Below are 20,764 nucleotides of genomic sequence, written 5' to 3'. Positions count from 1 at the left end.
TTACGTTGTTATTCTTCACTAACTTTCATGTATATATTGAAGGGTTCGTGGTCGTGCAACTATAACAACATTTATTAGGTAAACGAAACTTCAGCGGTTAGGCAAAACAACAGTAAAACGTCCGGCCCCTAACCTTGGCCCCGGCGGGGCGCACGCCGCGTGCACAAGCGCTCTCCGCGACAGTCTGTCCGCCACACCCCCATGGCTGTCCACGGTCGCTCGGTATATGTTCCTCCTGACGCGTGGAGCATGCACTCTGCCGCCGGATCATGGCTCGTGTCGTATTCATTGGGGGCGAGGGGGTTTATCGGCGGCGATTCCCACATCCCCCCCCCCTCTGAAGAAACCGCTTCACAGCCTTCCTTGACAGCGCCCGTGGTCCTCGTGGCCGCCAACGCGGCAGCTGCCGTCTTGCACTTGCGCAGGGCGTCAGCGGCCCCGTTCCTCGTGCATTCGACAGAGATCACCTTTCCGTGCCGTTCGCTGCGATGCAGGCGCTGGACGCGTTTGCTTTCTTCCTCGGCTGCGCTCGTAGTCAAGGAGGCGAAACAGCGTGCACCGGGCGTGTTGGAGTTACCGACGGTGTTGGAGGACACCACCATGCCGTGTTTTCCGCTCACGCAGAGGTCGCGCGCAGGCTCCTATCCGCTGCCGGCTTCGGTGTCGTATTCATTACCTCCTTTATGGCCGCAGCCGCTGCAGAAGCTCTTCTCGTGCCCCTTTTTTGCAGTGCCGGCACCCATGGCAGGCGTCGGCGTTTCTTTCCTCGCCTTGTCCTTCGTTGCCGCGGCCTGGTCCTCCTTTCTGTCGGCGTCCACGTCATGGTCGCCGTTCAGCAGCTGATCTGTCTCGGCGTCGCCGCCGACCACTTCACTGTCGCACTTCAGATCGGGTTCCCGCCGCTACTTTCCGCACCACCACCGTCGACGTCTTCCTCGTCCTTGGCACCCCTTCCTTGCCGCACTAAGGCTCGGGCTCTTGAGCCGACGTGCATCCTTTCCAAACCGGGGCCTTCTGCTCCTCGTCTTCTGCGTCCTCGCCTTCTGCTCTGTCGACAGTCTCGACCTCGGGCTCTCGGTTTGCTTGCGGCGGTGTGCCCAGCTGTCCAAACGGGGGCACCCGCCATTGTCCAATGCCGGCGAACGGGATCGCGACGTCCCTCGCTTCCAAGTAGGCTGCCGACTCTGCGTGTCCCCTCGCCGCGCAGAATTTTGCTGAGGTGATGTCGAGGCGCTCCATAGTTTCCAGCAATTTCTTCAGTGCGGCCTCCATGCCTGCCGGTAGCGGACGACAATACCCGTTGGGCGCCAGATGAACGGTTCGTGGTCGTCCGCCCCAAAGAACGCCGTCGGAGACTGCTGGGCAACTAGAACAACATTAGTTAAACGAAATTTCAGCGGTTAGGCAAAACAACAGTAAAACTTCCCGCCCCGACGCTTGGCCCCGGCGGGGCGCAAGCCGCGTGCAGAAGCGCTCTCCGCGACAGTCTGTCAGCCACTGCCCCATGGCTGCCCACGGTCGCTTTTTATATGTTCCTCCTGACGCGTGCAGCATGCGCACTGCCGTCGGATCATGGCTCGTGTCGTAGTAATTGGGGGCGAGGGGGTTTATCGGCGGCGATTCCCACAATATATACTTATCAAAGCCAGAAATAAAAATAATTCACAAGAAGAATTTTCCAAAGCGCACGACCGGAGATTCGATACTACGAACACTCGCTCCTCAGCGTGCTGCGTTAGACAATTTCACCACGCAGTATACAACCCCCCAGCCTACTTACGGCGAGTTATTTACCTGCACCATTTTCCGCTGACGGTACGCAGAGCTCGGAGGTGGTACAATGTGTTCACTATCACCCGCGAGATAACGCAAAAGGCAAGCTTTAAAAGCCTTCATTCTAAAAAGACAGGGCGTGCAAACAAGGACACAACAAGGACAGGGCGTGCAAACAGGACACACGCCCTGTCTTTTAAAGACGATAGTCTTTCTTGGGGAACTTAAACGCAGAAATTTTGGTCTGTCTTTCTGTCTGTCCTTCTGTTTGTCGGCACGTCCCTCGATTCAACCACTCGGCCAAAGTTGAACCACTTGCCCAAGGGCCAGCCATCGTGAACGGCTGACTAGGTTCATACTTGTGTACATTGTTGATCAAAAAGCAAACATTACGCATATCTGAGGCGCAACATCACTAGGTAAGCATTAGGCGGTGTGTTCCTTTAACAGAAAATACATAGATACGCAATTTTAAAGACCTTGATGGTATGCGTTTAACGTTGAGACAGTAACGCGTTTATTAAAAGATTGCCACAGCTGAAGCGATCAGCGCTCCAAGCCGAGCAAGCGCGAGCGCCAACAGCCACCGTCTTCGTCTTCTTCTATCGCAGGCGTTCTTGTCTGCGCCGTACCATGTTACAAATCACTATCCCGCGGAAAAGGAGCCATCCTGGCGACCTAAGGAACAGGTACAGCTGGTGGGTCATAATGCGGCTTCAGTCGATCGACGTGAACAGTCTCGCGGCCGCGACGACGGCGGCCCGTAGATGATTGAACAGGCTCAATCATATAGTTAACTGGGGATGCTTGACGTAGGACGCGGTAGGGGCCTTCGTACTTAGGCAGTAGCTTTGTGGAAAGGCCAGGAGTGGAGGAGGGAACGCGAAGCCACACCAACGTTCCAAGCGAATACGACTGAGGAGGCAGGTTTTCGTCGTGACGGTCCTTCTGGCCCTACTCGCCCTACAATGTTACAACCCTAGTTTCTTAAGCTGCGCTGAAAATGCGACTGCGCTGAAACTTGTGTTCCTCAGTGCCCTCTGCACAAGCTCATGTTGTGCTTCGGTATCGGTTCAGTATTGCATTGTACGAATGACAGGGGGCGCCGCTCTGGCATTGCTGTTTTACCCAGGCGACGTGTAAATAAAAGAGTGTGTGGAGAGTACTCGTTGAGTGCGGACGTTTCTTCTCCTTCGGCGCATCGCGCCAAACAGCGTGTTCGGGCTGGCCGGCGTCCCCACCGGTCGCGTTGGTCACCGCCGGTCTTCGCCTGCCGCTGCGCCGGGAGTACCAGCCCGCAACACAGCACTCGTGTTTCCCGACGTATTGCCAGATGGCGTCCATATCTCACGCAGCGCCTCTTCTATCGTCTTTAGACGACATTTGCAGCGAAGCACGCAGATACGCGGCCAATTTTTAGAATGAATACTTACCAACTAGCTCAGCTCTCTGTTATTCTAAGCTTTAGAAGCCGTCGCGCTATAGTGGCTACGTTGCGTACGTTGCTGTTGTGTGCACGGGAGCAGCAGCGTTCGAGAGTTAACTCAAACGCAGGCGGCATTGGGTCAAATGCACGGGCCGCCACACGTTGGCTAATTAACATTATGCGAGACGCGGGACATGCTGTGTCGTTGCGAACGCTGCGTTCGCCTCGTCTGGATGGCGACCCGCACAAGTTTTCAATTTTAGGGTGTTGGGACAACGCAAGCGTAACAGCCCAAGAGTGGCTTGGGTTCTGCGAATGCACCCTGGCGGCTCGCAAAATTGTTGGGTCCCCTATAGTTTCTCCCTTCCCCAGTTATAAAGCTCTGTTGTGCTTCGCCCGAGTTGGGATGTGCGCCTCCGACTTGTACTTTGCATACAGGGTATGGTCGCCCGCGCTCGCGCGCTTTTCTCGGAGGGGAACTTTGTGCGTCTTGTGCTTTCGCCGCAAAGTTTCCGTTCAAGCTAGAGGCCACACGAAGGTCACTTCGCTCGCTGCACCGGCCGCGCTTGCGAAATGAATGGGGAGCTAGCTAGACGAGCCAAAGTAGAAGCTAGCTGAAGTAACAACTATGACAGGTGTTAGTGCTCGCTCGTTCTGTGTATACCTGTGCGTTCCATTCAGGCGGCGTGTTTGCTGTCTGAGCGCGCTGCAAGTGTCGAGCTGAGATAGCCAGGTAAATGTAAATGGTAGCGAAGCTTCCATAGAAGCCCATACGTTCAGAAAATGGCGGCTCATTAGCTGCTCATGGGGCTTAGCGCCATCTGTGTGAGGAGGGAACACTTCCGGCGGAACAAAAAATAAAGCGGATGTGATGCAATATCCGGTAAAATGTGACGTCATTTTGTTGTCAATAGCGCGAAATTTGACCTCAAAATATTTTTCTTAGGCCCCTTATCGCTAAGGGCTCGCGCTACGGCGAGCCGGCAACCCCTTGGCGAGTTCATTGAAGCCATAGCGCTGATAAGACAGGGACCACAGAGAGAGGACAGGACGTGCACGTCCTGTCCTCTTTTTGTGGTCCCAGTCTTATCAGCGCTATGGCTTCAATGAACGTAGCAACCACCTAGTCCAAAAGTCTGTCTCCTTGGCGAGTGCGCTTGAAGCCAACGCTAGCTAAACTAATATCGACCCGTGACTAAACAGCGGTGTTTAAGTGTACCGCCGTTCAATTCGCCTTGGCTTTACTAGGAAACCTTAGTCTTGGAGCTTTTATTCTGCGTTGGTATCATCTTCCATAGGGTGAATAAAGTAAGCAGCAGCGTACCTCTCATGTTTGCAACGTTGCTGATGTTCTTCGCACATGCGCAGGGGACTTAAAGAGCGCATTGCATGTGTGCTTCACTTCTAATGAGGGGAAATGACTCCTGGTCACGCCAAAATAATGATATTTCAGTTTTATTCAATGGTCACAATAACGCAATTTTATCACACCCTACACAATGCGCAACACCTACACAATGCGCAACAAATGTCGTAATAATTACAAAAAGTGCGTACACTACATGCACTATGCACATGCGAATTGTAGCGCGACAGATAACTTAGCGATCTGCTCACCGATAGCAGGAAATAAAGTAGGCACCGCGTGTTCACGAAGGAAACCGGGCAGCAGGAATACTGATCCATGAAAATCCAGCAAGCACACTACTCCGAACCGTTGCCCCGGTGTCTAATCTGGAAGAGAAGGCTCGCCAGGCATACGCGTCTTGCTATTGCATGCTTAAACACCACATCGTTTCCGCGAGTACCGAGGAAAGCGTTCGGCGTGAAATGTTAGCCGCGTCGTGCCGTTGCCTGTTGAACACCGCAGCCAACACGTTCACCAACGATGAAACGCACCTCGCAACTTCGCGAACACCAAAATCAAATTCTCACCACAATAATTCCATAACGCATGCAAGTGCGAAACACCAGAACACGTGAGGGGGCGTGTCGTTGCAGACGAGTTTACGAGCGCGCCTTTCGATGCACCGCAAGGGCTGCACTGAATAACAATGACGTGCGCCTCTCTTCAGGGGGCGCTAAGAAAAAGGTTTTTCGTAATAATTAAACACTAGCCTACATTCTTGGCACATTGCACCTACATAATACTGTTCACGAAATAGATGTAATTTGTAAAACATCAAGATTGCTTCGCCCTTGAATAAAACTTAGTTTTTCATTATTAGTGTTTGTTCCGTCCAAACATAGTCACGCTTCAATCGCAGCACCCATAATTCTCCTTGCTGGTGTCGTTGGCAATAGATTCTGAACCGCTTTTCGCCCGAAGCTTCGCGACCTATTTGGATCGAACTTGTGGTCTCCCCCCTTTTGATCACGATGTACAACTCCCGGCCACGAAGCAAGCGCCCGCCCCTGGTGGGATTTGCGCGAGAAATGTTATTATTTACTTGTTTGTGAAGACATTGTTTCTACCGATTCTTTGCTACAGAAAAATCTTCAGACGTTTAAGGAAGCGAAACGAGCTGCACCAGAGTGCTGCGTGTGCGCCCTTGTTGCCTTCGAAATTTCCATGCTGCAGGTGGAACGAAAGAATTCTCCGAAGGAGGATAAACGCCCACAAACACGCCCACGGGAGGCGCGATGATCAGTTGGCAAAAAGATAGCGCGACAATCACGCTGACGTCACCACGCTTGTGGCGGCGCTGACGCGTTCGCGCGCGGCGTTCCTTTGAAAACCGCCGCAAATGTCGCGCATGCGTATGTGACGCCATGCTCGTTCTTGTAGCCGTTTTTATCAACGCTGTTATCGCGTGCTCCACACTGTCTTCCTGTCATGACCGCCGTAATGTGAGCTGGGAGCAAACTCGTGTGCCCTAGAAGCTCGGGCCATCCTGCATAGCATCCCAGGTGATTACGTGTAGTGTTAAGCGCTAGGCGTCGCTTTCTTTTTTCAATCCGTGACACGCTCAGTTCGACGGGGGCATTTCGGCGGTGAAGTGTGCGTGATTCGCTTCAAAGACAACGCAGAGCAGCCGAACTTTTCGTTTAACGCGCTGGGGTCAGCGAGTACTTCTATGCTGTATTTTGTGGTATTGAACCAAGTGTTACAATGTGGATCGGCGTGTTTTTGTAAGTGTAGTAGCTGTGTGTACATCGTGGGCTTAGCAGGCAAGTCGACAACACTGGCGTTAAAAGGGTAACCTATGGTGCGACGTAACGTCAGCCCTCACGTTAGAATATATACGTCAGTATCATCGAAACTAAGTGCACTTTGTGACGCAATCAGGTAACTATCATACCTATCTTTCGTTATTATGTTCCCCGGGGTCGAGCAATGCTTCATTTTAGCTTGCTGAATCATAGGAATAGAAATGTAATGTTTATTATACTGCTGTAAAAGTAGAGCTAACACTGGAATCACAGACATTATTCTGATATTATGTCTGTATCGTAGGAGTACATATGTAGTATTTATTGCGTTCCGGTAAAATTAGATAGCTAGCACCAAAACCACAATTGACGTTGCACCGAATATTACACCTCCATAGGTTGTTTTTCCAAACCAGTTTATATACCTGGTGTGGCTCTGTGGTAGAATACCTGATTGCCACGCAAGTTCCTTGGGTTGGATTCCTGCTGGGTTCCTAATTTTTATTCTTTCCATTCTTCGCGTCAACGCTGCCGATGTGAGTTTTCCTGGACATTCTCGCATTTAAATTAATAGTGCCTGTTCTCGCCGTTCCTGGGTAGATATAAACTCTCAATCACTTGTGGCGCATACCCGTACACCACGGCCAGTCGTGAACGGGTGTGTGCCACACGTGTCTGGAGGAAAGGAGTTGACAACATACGTGACAGGATTATCAGGTTATTCATGTTAATGACCCGACAGTCATATTCGTCAAATCATCTTACGATCCCATTACAATTTTGGTCTATACCAAGTAATGGAGGCGATCATGAGAGCACCCAGACGTAGGCGGCTAGATAGATCGATACGTAGATAGAAGCGCTCAAAGTGCCAAAGGTTCGCTAGGAAATGTACCGCATTTAAAATTTCTTTGCAAGGCGAGATACAAAACCCGCGCGTGTGTCGGCAAACTCACTCAGACTCGGATTGAGCCATGAGTGGGTCTGAGTCCGAGTGAGTAACGCATTGGTGAGTTTGTGTCCGAGTTAGTGCGGTTGGAAAAAATTTAGTGACTCTGAGTCCGAGTGATCCCCAAACATATATTTCTTGAATGAGTCTGAGGGGTTCTACTTTTTTGCTGACCTGAGGTCCAATCTTCTCATCTTGAGAATTACGATCAGCCTTATGTCGGCTCGCATCTATACCCACGTCTACTCACACATATTTGAACGCGCTCGTGTTACTACGCCAGCTCAGCACAGTTTGATCACGAGCGTGAATTGCAGAAAAAGAAGAGGGGGTTGCCTTGACCTCCCCCCCCCGGAAGTTATTGAGCTTTGACACAATGATCGAAAAAGCTAATTATGCGCCAAAGCACTTATGAGTTGACTGACTGAGACTCTTTCAGAATCAGATCGAGCCGTGCGTCCGGTTGCGCAAATTTTTTTTGAGTCCGAGTCCGAGTGAGTCCTACTGAGGGAAACTGTGGTGTGTCTGAGTGAAACGCTAAGCGCAAAACATATTTCTTGATTGAGTGTGGGCGAGCTCCACTTTTTTTTTGCCGACCTATGATCCTTCGTAAACAGGATCCGAAGGTGAACGTGTGAACCACTTGACTATCGAGGCGCGCTAGCAGAGCATGGCATAGCCTTGTATATTCTGATATAGCACGGAGATGGGAAAAGGATTTGAGCGTGTTGAGGAGCGATATGAGTTTGACGAGGTGGGAAAAAGGATGGGAGTGAGTAAAGCATAGAATAGAAAGCTAGACAGAAAAAGGGAAGATAGACACAAATCAAACAAAGAAAGAAATAGAGAGAGAAAGTATGAAGTAAAAAAAATGTTGCAGTGGCTTAGCTCGGCTATGCCAGGATAACCTAGCGTTAGCAAAGGTTCAGCTAATTATTAGTAGCTTTCCTGTTTGCCTAGGATCAGCTCCATTATCATGCTTACTGCTGCTCCAATGACACACACACGGTATACGTATTATTTGGCACATGTATATTTATTTTGCCAGGCAGCTACTTCGGGATCCGATGAGTTAAGCTTCTCCGCTCTTCTGCGCCGCTGAGCAGCATTTGCGCGCTCCTTCTCCATGGCTATACCACACTGGCAAACGCCAGTCAGAGGCGCTATCAAGCGGCTCCAGCGCAGTGTCATACCGCGAATGCACAGCGAAGGCGAATAGCTACACGCGCGCCGGCGCCAATACATCTGCCACGGCTACGACGTCACTCCTCTGGAAAGCGCAGACCGGCGGCGGCGAGTCGAGCGCGGCAGCGGCGGAGTGCGCGGGAGGTGCCGGCTCCGGTGCGTGACATGACTGATCCTCGCGCATGCGCACTACGGCCCTTGAGGAGCCACCGAAACTGGCTCGGCGAGGCCACTGTAGCTAACTCGACAATAAACAGATACAAAAGGGAAATTGACAGCAATCACAGCCATGTATAGTACAATATAGCAAGAGGTGGCAAAGAGAAAGGTGAGACGGTAATAGCCTAGCCATGCCAGGACTGCCCAGCCCCTCTGCTTTGGCATATATTACACCATGGCTGTGACCCAGCCTTGCGAGGCTTAGCGCAAGCTGCTGTAATTTTGTAGCCATTCGCAGGTGCCTGCGCTCGTGCGGGCAGCACTACTACTAAGCAGGAAAGAAGTGGAAAGTTTTAAGGGCTCGTTTTTCTTTATTTTAGACATTATTATTGAGCACTAACAGACAATAATGCCAAGGAATGTATAGGGGACGCTATTAGTAGTAAATGTAATGTAAATGTGAAGAAAGAAAAGATAGCTTGCCGCGGGCAGGGAGCGAACTTGCGACCTTCGAATAACGCGTCCGATGCTCTACCAACTGAGCTACCACGGCGGCCATCCCTCCGTCCAATTTATTAGGTATATATGCGTATTTAAACGTAGGAGCGTTAGCGCCGATCGCGGCCATGGCGGCGAGTGTGGAACACTATTTTTTCAGCCTGTTGGCGTCACGTAACACGTGAACGTATTACCAGTTGGCAGCTGGCCAATAATCCCTCGCATACTACCAGAAAGCATCAAGTCTGCCAGAACGAGACCCTCGCTATGAATGAAGGAAAGAAGTGGAAATTTTTCAGGGCTCGTTTTTCTTTGTTATACACGATATTATTGAGCACTAACAGACAATAATGCCAAGGAAAGTATAGAGGACGTTATTAGTAGTAAATGTAATGTAAATGTGAAGAAAGAAAAGTGGACGAAAAGATAGCTTGCCGCGGGCAGGGACCGAACCAACGACCTTCGAATAACGCGTCCGATGCTCTACCAACTGAGCTACCGCGGCGGCCATCCCTTCGTCCACTTTATGAGCTATATATGTGTATTTAAACGTAGGAGTGTTAGTCAGCGCCGATCGCAGCCATGGCACACATACAGGGTGTTTTTACACAATATAGATTTTTTATAGGAATACTGACAGTCAGGGTCTTGTCGTGTTCGCAAACGAACTGTACGCCGAGGCGGCAACACTTTGCTGCGCCTACAGTCACGTTCAAATGATAAAGAAAAAAAAATGGCAGTGGCTTAGCTCGGCTATGCCAGGATATACGTAGCGTTAGCAAAGGTTCTGGTGATTATTCTGAGCTTTCCAGATTGTCTAGCATTAGCTTGATTGTCATGTTTACTGCTTCTCCAATGACACACACATGGTATACGTATTATGTGGCACATCCATATTTATTTTTGCTCAACGTCAGGTTGCTTCTTCATTCTTCGTACGCTGAACCGCTAATTGCCAGGCAACTACTTCGGGATCCAATGACATAAACTTCTCGGCGCTTCTGCGCCGTTGAGCAGCACTTGCGCTCTCCTTCTCCATGGCGTTACCCACCTGCAAACGCCAGTCAGAGGCGCTATCAAGCGGCACTAGCGCAATGTCAGACGGCGACTGCACAGCGAAGGCGAATAACTGCGCGCGCCATGGCTACGACGTCACCCCTCTCGAATGCGCAGAGCAGCAGCGGCGAGTCGCGCGCGCCGGCGCCAGTCTGTCTGCCCGGCTACGACGCCACTCCTCCCGCTCTCCGCCACCAGCAGCGGCGAGCCGTGCGTGGCGGTGGCGGACAGTGCGTGAGATGCCGGCTCCGCACTGATCCTCGCGCATGCGCAGCACGGCTCATGACGATCCACGCGAAATGGGCTCCAGCTAGGCAAGTGTAGCTAACTCTACAAAATCCGTTAATCAACTTTTTAATTAACCTTAGGGCTGTTGTTCATGTGGAAGAGTTCTACCGTGCAACAATTTATGACATCCCCAATTTTTTAAAAACCACAAAAAAACGCACGTAATTTGAGATAACGATCACCGCAAATAAATGCCCCGATCAAGGCAAAACCGAAACGGAGCATCTCGCAAGCGCAGGAAATCCGTCATCCCTGGTACGTTCGACCGGAACATCAACTGATAATTTCTTGAAAAAGGCACGTCGCAGCAGTATATAGTCAGGAACAACTGCAAGTCGTCCCAAATACCCAACTGGACCTCTGGTTGTTTGCGATTGGTGTGTAGTGCTTATCTGTTTCTTTCGCGCTGTACCCAAGAAAACCGCAATTTCCCCTTTTCTTTCACTGTACAGCTTTAAACAAGGCGGCAGCCACTGTGGCGCTACTCCTCGTAGACAAGCGAACGAGTTCTTTGCACTACGTGCGAGTTTAACAATGAAACGGATGAGAACTATCCGCGGAAAGTAGGCGGCTCCCTGGATTACCGGAGAAGTATCGATGTAGGCGGCACAGGGAATGTCATCTCTGCGGTGGATACCGGGGCCTTGGGAGCCTGATGTTTTCAGGAAGGAGCCCGTACTCTGATTGTAGTCCCTGCTGGCTGCGGATTGCTCGACGATTAGGGCTGCCTATAGCGTCACCTTCTTCGGCGCTTGTACTTGGGTCAGCGCTTCGCAAAGCATCCGGTTCGTGAACGAAGCAGCACCTCCACCAGATATCACGTGGTTATGGCGGTGAAAAAGGCATTCGCAGTGGGAAAGATCAAAGTATCTAATGGGCAAACTTGTGCCGAGCAAAATAAACATATTTGCTTTTAAGGCGCGAGAGAACACAATCACAAGAAAAGACAGAGGACAGGGTGCCACTAACAACTGATTCATTTGCAGAAAAAACACGTACATATTGTAAAGACGTACATATTGTAAAAGAGAGAACGCCTGAGCGCTGGCTGGCTGTTCTATTCTCTCCCACGTCTTCGTCTGCTTCGCGCTAGCCAAGCTCGCGCCCGTGCCCGAGCGCCGCTCTGTATTTCTTACACTCGGCCACGCTGCCAGATTGCATGGCGAGCTGCAAGTTCGCCTCAGGAGGGCGTCCTTGGCTGTTGCGCGCTGGACGGTCTCGGCCATGCACCAACTTGATTTCATGGGTTGCGAAACATGCTTCTGGTGGTTGGCTTAGAAAAGATGGCACCAGCAGAGGAAATGCTGACTCAATAAAGTGGTCGCATCGGTAGCATGTCGTCGAGTTGCTCATGCCGTTGCAGTTGTGTTAACCGCGCAGGAAATTGTGAATGTTGCACCATGACCTGCTGCACTGAGCGGCGGTGTCTACGCTGCTTGAGGTGTATCGAGGGGCGTCCGGTTGTCCTGCGAGCCATCTGCGAGCACTCAGAGCCGAGTTCACGTTGTGGCTCATGAGGCAACTCGTGCTCTTGCATCACTGCCGCTGTCGGGCTAGTGCTCGAGGTGCTGGTTGCTAAAGCCGTCTCTTGCAGCGACAGGTCTTTGATGACCGCGACCCCAGCTTGGATAGGCACATCAGCTTCCTTCAAGGAGGCGGCGTTTAGCGCTTGGCGAACGTGCGCACACTCGGCCAATGACTGCCGTGATTTCAGGGGCTGTGGCTTACAAAGAAGGGTCGAATCTGGAGTGGCGGTTTGTCCTTCGTTTCCAACTTGTTGCGAGGAAACTTACGTCACACAGCAGGCCGACGCCTCCGGGCGCTTTAGTGCTGGCCAGCTTCGAGGTTGCGTCAGCGGCCGCTGTGAATGGAATGTGGTCTCGGCGTCTACCCGGGATGTTACTGTGTCAGATGCCGACGCAGAGTCCGAAGCCGAAAGTAGTGTGCCTGGTTTCTGAGATTTGTGTGTACCAGGACAGATTGTCAAACTGCCTGCCGGTGAGCTGCAATGCACAGTTGCATCCTCGAGGTGGCTCTCCTCTTGAGCTCCATCCTCGGTAGCGGTCAGGTGGGTCTCGGTGGTCGCATAGGAGTTTTATTGACTCCGTCTAAAAGCAGCTATGAGCTTGTTGCTCCACTCCGCCCAGGACTGCTGCCGCACGCCTTCGTATCTATTCCACGCCGCGGCATCATTCCGTAGGCGGTTAATCAAAACGAAAAAGAAATAGGTTATATAGAAGGATGGGGAACTCAGCATGAACTATCGTACACGAGATGTGCCGAGGGGGTAGCCTGTAGGATCTTTCTCACATGCGGCTGTTCGTACATAGGACAAACCGGTCGACGTTTATATTAGCAGATTAGGGAGTATGAACGAAATGTTCAGCAAAATAAAGAGGGCCCAATATTTGCCTAAGCATATTAGAAATTGCCGTTCAAGCTCTTGCGGACCACGCTTTCCTGACGTGCGGGTTATCGCCAGAAGCAAAGATTGCACAGTCAGAGAGTTGTGGAAGCGTTCTGTGTCGGCAAAAAAGGTGACATGTGCGTTAGTGATACTTCCGAACTATTCTATTAATTCAATAAAAAGTTGATTGAGCCTGCGTTATCTCACCATAATCAATTCCAATATGTTTTCTGCGCACGCGCTGAGAAGGGGGCATATGTACGTGTTTCTTCTGCAAATAAAGCAGTTGGTAGCGGCGCTCTGTTCCTTGTTCTTTCTTGTGATTGCTTTCCTTCGCGCCTTCAAAGCAAATATGAACGTACATCAACTCGCCCAACAAAAAGTTTTCTTAAAAGAAATCACACTCAAAGTGCCACAGTGTCGGCGCATACATTCGTCAGATGATCTGCTCCTCGATGAAACGCGTCGGATTTTGTACATCCCTTAGCGAAGCTTGCAGAGTCATCGCTGCTGCTGGCGTTAGGTCATTAGGTGCGTATCTTGACTGCCGCCGTCAGCAGAGTGTGCTGATAGCTGCTTCCATTGGGACCTGCGAGGAAGTTAGTACATGGAAGATGGCATAGAAAAACAGGGCGAAAGAGTCTAATTCATTGCTAAAGCAACACGAACTTGTTGAATTAGATATATAGTGCAAAAAGGTAAGAAGCCGAGGAGCAGCGCTCCGTCTGGGTCCCCGTCAAGTCTCCTCTGCCCAATTTCTCCCTGGAGTTTTAAGAGGTCCAGACGCTTGATTGCATTTAGGTTCCTTCAGACGGGACCAAATATGGACATGTTATTCTCACCCCACCACTTGCTGCGGAGAAAAGTGCGCCACTTTTCACCGCAGCGTCTGCAGCTTCTCGGGTGACCGGGCGTCCACTTTCTGCGCTGCAGGCTTGGGAAAGTCTGCAGCTCCTGGAGTGTTTGCACGCTGTCTGCGTTCACGCTTTTGGGGCTAACGGGGGTCACTTAATTGAAGCCTAAGAGATCTCTATCCGTGACTGCCCCGTTCCGGGGCAGATCCCGAAGGGCAGAGGACAGCATCCATTTTCATGACGGATCAGTAGTCGAAGCTGGTAGCCTTCTACACTTGGGGTACGTTACGTGATGCCTGGGTTTTTGCACTATCCGGTCTCGTGAGGTGGTTCCGACAGCTTACTCAGATGTTGTAAAGACTTCCCAAATCCACGGGAAACCCAGCCACTGAGCAAGCAAGTGCGAGACAAGTGCCCATCGAGCTCTGCCAGACATAGTTGAAAAAGAAAAGTTATAGTCTGGCTTCATTACTAGTAGCACTAAACACATCCATAATTTCGTTGCCCACCTGATAAAGCACAGCTTTGCCATAACTGCGGAAGAAATAATAAGACAAGAACCTATGTCAGGCAGAAAAATCATCGAGGTAAATTCATGATCTAGAGGCTTCGGGTTAAGCTGCCGGCATTACAGTTGAGACTGCCCTTTTGGTACCGTATGTCCTATGAATACTGCTGCAAAACGAGGCTTCAGCGCAGGAGGCCATCATCTGCGAAGAAGCTGTCTGCGGCCATCTCAGAGGAAAATGGTCTGTCTCTATGACAAACCTCGAGCAAGGTCGCGCGAAAGCTTTTGCACGGCCCATACGAGGCACGCACATTCTTTCTCGGTTGCACGACGTGCTTGTTCTCGCAGAGTCAGCTTACAACTGGCATAAAGAACTGGGTGTTCCCCGTCCTCTCCCTTTTGGCACAACACAACACGCATGGGTGGCACAACCATGTCCCACTCACTAGCCTCACACTGAACTATGACCTCATTTGAATAGTCAGGCGACTTAAGCACGGCTTGATTGGTTAGGGTGGTTTTCAAAGCGCTAAAAGCCTTCCCTTTAAGGTCGTCCAAGACGACAGTTTGTGGCTCAGTTTTCCGGATAGCGGCCGTTAAAGGCTATTGGTGTAACGTGAAGGGAAACCGGACACGAGAAGGCACATTGGAACACCACACAGCGCTGCTAGAGTATGAGTAACCAACAAGCCCACGTTGCAACCCTCATCGGCCAGTTAAATCACTAGCTAGTTCGGAATATCTTCGAATGTAAGTTTTTGGGTGTAGCGCCGCGTACGAATTGGTAAGAAAGATGATGACAGGAAAGAGCGCCTCTTTCCTGTCATCTTCTTTCTTACCAATTCGTACGCGGCGCTACACCAAAAAACCTGCAATGAAATACTAACTAGCCTGCATTGACACCCTTGTCGAATGTAAGGTTGATAGTAACCTGCAGTGACGGTGATAGTAACCTGCAAGCCCTAGAAATAAGCGAATTTCTGTCTTCGAGCGTGGTTGCGGGAAATCCCGTAAGGCAGCACCTTCAGCTCAGAAGGTCGGAGGCGTACCTGTACGCTTATGTGGCCTAGGTAGATCGCCTCAGCTTAAGTTAGCATTTAGGTGCCTTCACAGTTAGTTCCGCTTCACGTAAACGCGTCAGAACAACTCGGGAGATGTTGCATATTCTCTGACCTTGACGCCGAATATATCTCAATCTCAACGTCGTATAAGTAGGGTACAACACACTCTAGTCCCCGTAACACCTTGTCCATTGTCCATAAGGCGCGCAAAACTGTATGGCGTATTTTTCAAGCCGAAACATAATACCTTAAGGCGCAACGGTCCCAACGGCGATATGAACGCGGCATGTCTGCTAGCCCGTTCTGTGAGAGGAACGTGCCAGTAGCCTCGAACAAGGTCCAGCGTGGAAATGTATTGCGCGCCACTAAGCTTCTGGATGCGCTCTTGAATGTTTGGGACTGGGTAAATCTGGTCTTTAGTGATCGCGTTTAGCTTGCGATAATCTACTCAAGAACACGGGTGTTTTCCTGGCACCTCCACTATGATTAAGGGTGAGGTTTAGTCGTTCTCACAAGGTAGGATCATGCCTAATGCTAACATCTTCTTCACCTCGGAATCCATAATCTCTCGTCCGCGCGGTGACACTCGGTAAGGTTTGCTACGCATGGGTTCCTAGAATGTCAGCTCGAAGTCGTGAGTAACGACTGATGTCTTTCCTGGCCTGTAAACAAACAAGTCCTGAAATTTTTGCAGGAGATCCTGGAGCTCATTTTTTTGCTCTGTCTCCAACTGTGCTTTTGCAAATATTTCTCTGATTAGTCGTGCACTAGCCTCGCCGCTTCAGACTGACGCAAGCCCCGAAAGTTCCACCGGAATCTACTCGGGAATATTTACTATCATGCACACCACTGCTTCCAGTCTCGGTTTGGCTTGAGCAGAATTCAATGACAAACTTGTAATTTTTCCTTTCTGGGTAGGCGTATCACGTAGTTTGTATCAGAAGGTTTTTCATATACGTTGGCGGGACCTTCCCACTGCACTTCCAACTTGTTTTACGGCGAAAGACGCGGTATGATTACTTTGTGCCCGACATCTAATCGACGGGTCCAAGCTGTGCGGTCGTAGTACAGTTCTGATCTATGTTCCGCTTTAACCATGGCTTCTTTCGATAGCCTTTGAGCGCTTCTTAAACGTTCCTGTAGCTTGAGAACGTACTCAACCGCTTCTGGGTCGTCGGCGCGACACTCCCACGATTAGCGAAGCAGAGATCGCAAATCAATGGTCATACATGAGCTCGGCTGGTGAAAACCCTGTTGCTTCATGCGGCGTAGTCCTGAACGAGAACATGATAGCAGGCAAACATAGCTCCCAGTCCGTCTTTTTTTCGAAGTATAACGCCCTCAACACTCGCTTCAGAAGGGTGTGTAGCTCCTCTACAGTGTTAGACTGAGGTTGGTACACTGAGCTATGAATGAGCTTTGTCCCCCACCTTTTTAAAAAGGTAGTAGCAAGATCACTAGTAAACATGATGCCTTGGTCTGACTGTACTTCGGCAGGAAATCCAACTCGCGCGGATATGGAAAGGAGCATAATAACTAGTCCCACAGAGCTGAGTTCTTTAATTGGAACAACTCGGGAAACTTTTTCGCGGGGCATATCGCGGTAAGAACGTGGCGGTACGCAGATGTTCTTGCCGGAAGTGGGCCTACATTGCCTTTCAGGAGCAGGCGAAACGGCTCGGTGATGATTCGCACCAGCGTCATCGGCGCTCTCGACTTGTCACTTGGCTTCCCCACACGCTGACATGTGTCGCATGTCCTTACAGACTGCACTTCGCCGCGGAAATATTCTGGCCAATAATAAATATTCTTGCAATAGCCGTCCCTTCCTCTTTTTGATGCCTAAATTACCAGCCCAAGAACTGCCACAGGTACAGAAATGCCACAGGTACAGTAGATCCTGTCGATAAGCTTGATGCACTATCAGATGATCAAACATTACACCCCTGCTGTCAACATACTTCCTCTATAGTATGTCGTCCTGGTAATAACATTTTATTTAGATTGCACTGGATGTTTCTCAGGCTTGGGTCTTCGTTTTCTTCATCTCTCAAGGCGGAGCTGTCTACCTTTAACAGCCACTGTAGGCTTTGTGACGTGGGTGCTACGAATAAATCCATCGAATGCTCTTCCAATAACTTCCATGTTGCCTTTGCCGTAACTTCATCCTCCGCGGATGGAGCCTCCTCTGTCCTAATACTGGCGCGAGATCGCCCACCACTGGTACGCTTCGCGAGTGACCAACTTCAGCTATAGGCGACTCGGCAACTGCCCTTGCAGGGCACTAGCCTCCCAAAACAGCTGCCCTCTCTCGCGCGGCATCTTATCAGACCTCTTCGAAAAGAGGTAAGGGTATCGCGAAGGCAGCGCAGGCAACACGGCAGCTTTACTCTTGTGCACGCTGAAAGGACCTTTCATAGTTACCTTTCTGACGGGAAGGCATGCACTGTTCCACTCTACTGCCTGCTGCATCCATGCACATTCGCCTGTAAACTTATCCGGTTCAACATGAGAGCTGTGAACTACGTCCATCGTAGATGCACAATCGCGCAGTACGCGAAACGGCTTCCGGTTCACTTCAAGGTCGTGCATGTACGGCTCGAGCAGTTCGATATACTCGCCCTACCACTAATTTACAGAAACACCAACTTTGGTTTCTTACACTGCGCAGCAGTGTGACCTGGTTTGTGGCAGTTGTAGCAAAGGAGTGGATTGCTCGCTTCAAGCTTCTTTTGCGGTTCGCATGCACATTCATGGTTCCGTTCCAACTCCGAAGTAATTGCGGTCGGGCGTCCCCGATTTCCGGCTCTTGCTTAGTTTTCACAAGCCCTCTTCTTGGCTTGAAGCTCATACCGGTTCCCCCTTTCGACCACCATCACTGACTGCGCGAGCCCGACGCGCGACGAATTCATCTGCTAGTTCGGGCGGCTCTGGCCGCAGTAACTTCTGGCCTGTCTTGAACCCAATGTCCGAGGTTCTCTGGTAACCACCTATAGAATTGCGCCAGCAGAAAACACTTAATACCGTTCGTGTGGTCACCGTAGGCCTACTCTTCCTTTAGCCACCCTCCATGTTTGACTTTAGTTTATAGGCAAATACCGTCTATTACTCATTCTTTTCTTTCGCCACTTCACGAAATTTCTGCCGGAATGCCCCCGCGGACAGCCTGCACTTCCTAAGCAAACTGGATTTCACTTCATCGTAATCGTCGACATACTCAAACGAATGATTACTTCTGCTTCCTCGCCAGGAAAGAGTACGAGCAAGCGCCGTGGCCACGACTCGTGAGAGAACCCTTGCTTCTCGCACGCCCGCTCGAAGTTCACCAATAACAACCCAACGTCCTCTCCGAGTTTGTAAGGCCGCAATAGTTCTGTCATTTTCAACGATATGTGCTCCCCTGCACTGTTTGCCTCGCTTCTCTGCTGAGGGCGTTCCATTTCAACCTCGAGTCGCTTTAGCTCGAACACGTGATGCCGTTCCTCACGCTCTCTTGCGCTTTGATACTCGAGTCGTTTCAGTTCCAGCTCTCTTTCCTCACTCTATTTCTCTTTTTGTTCATGACGTTGCCGTTTTTCTCGCTCTTCCTGTTCTCTACGCTCCTCTGTCTTTTTGCAGCTTCCCTGCCTCGAATTATCTAAAAGCATTCCGCCAGCTCATCTGCCTCAGCCTTGTGGGAACCGAGTGCGCCCTCCCCTATGGCGCCTCGTTTCCCAGCTAGCCTGTGCTGTCCCCGCGTGGCTCGAGCGCCAGGAATCGCCTTTATTCGACGACACGGCTACTGCGGATACGCCGCCAGGCCTTTTTGCCTGGCGTTAGCCATGCGTCGGTCTTCCCCGCACGACGCCACGTGTCCGGACATGTCCGAACTATGCTCGCAACACATCGCGCTTGCACATGTCACCGCGCTTCGCCTTTCCTCATTGGCCGCCAGTGACAATCCCCTCTACCGTGAGCTCACTTCTCTCTGGCGCTGGCTCGCCACAGGAGATGCTCGCACGCCTGCAACGAGGTAGTCACGCTCTGCCATTGCAGGCGTCTTCTCGTTAGCTCACTTCGGTGGTTCCGGGGGGAACGCGTCGAGCGTCTACACGAGCGCTGCGTGCCTCACATCGCGTTCCACATTTTGTAACGTCAGCTACGCTGGCCTAGCCGAGCCAGTTTCGCGTGTCTCCTCAGGAGCCGTTCTGCGCATGCGCGAGGATCAGTGATGTCACACAGCTGGCGCCTCGGAGCCGGCACCTCCCGCGCACTCCGCCGCTGCCACACGCGACTCGCTGCCGCCGGTCTGCGCTTTCCAGAGGAGGGCCTTCGTAGCCGATGTAGACGTATTGGCGCCGGCGTGCGCAGCTATTCGCCTTTACTCTGCAGTCGCCGTCTGACACTGCGCTGGAGCCGCTTGATAGCGCCTCTGACTAGCGTTTGCTAGAGTTACTGTATATACTACCTTTAGGTAGCAGAGTTGCGCATAGGTCTAGCTAGCAACCAGAGCTATGTGGTAAAGTCGCACTCCATTTTTGCAGGCAACATGCCTATCGTGTCGCCGATTAACATGGCTAGCGTGTCGAAGACCGGCGATAAACATTGACTATCGATTACGAGTGTTAATTCAGTTCGCAGCAGCGGCGGCGTTGAGAAATACAAAAATTGGCTCGAGCGTCAGCTTCTCCACAATGCATGGTTGCTAGCGGCATTTGGAAGACAGATGCGCAACTCTGCTACCTGAAGGTAGCATATACAGTAACTCTAGCGTTTGCCAGTGTGATTGAGCCATGGAGAAGGAGAGCGCAAATGCTGCTCAACGGCGCAGAAGAGCGGAGAAGCTTAACTCATCGGATCCCGAAGTCGTTGCCTGGCAAAATAAATATACATGTGCCACATATGTATATCATGTGTGTGTGTCATTGGAACAACAGTAGGCATGATAATCAAGCTAATCCTAGAAAAGCAGGAAAGCTAAGAAGTGTCTAGGGATCCAGGTCGACGACTACGCAGCTGCCTGAACGAGAAGTGGAGCCAGAAGCCATTTATTCGGCACCACCACCAGCAGCAAGCGCCTCAACTACTACCATGGTTGAAGACATGGACCTCGCCGGACCTTCGACAAGCAAGGCCCAGGGCAACATGCCAACGGCAAGTCACCCCGAAACCTTTGAGAGGACGACATCAGAGGACGACTGGCACACCGTTCTCGCCTTACGGCAGAAAAAACAGCAATCAGGAGAAACGAAACAGGGTCTGAAGAGACCCGAAGAAGAGAAGACAAAGGGAACTCAACCAAGACCACAACGAAGAAAGGGGGTCAAGCTCCCGCCGCTTCCAAAGGATGATTTTAAGATTGTAATTAGGCCTCGCCACGGCTTACCACTACGCTTAATAGCTACCTCGGAGATGGCAGCGGCAGTCGCCGCAGGTGAGCACTTTCTGTTACGAATAAAACCGCGATC

This window comes from Rhipicephalus sanguineus, chromosome 6, assembly GCF_013339695.2.
Source record: "Rhipicephalus sanguineus isolate Rsan-2018 chromosome 6, BIME_Rsan_1.4, whole genome shotgun sequence".
NCBI classification, from domain to species: Eukaryota; Metazoa; Arthropoda; class Arachnida; order Ixodida; family Ixodidae; genus Rhipicephalus; species Rhipicephalus sanguineus.
Note: the sequence above shows the minus strand (reverse complement) of the source record.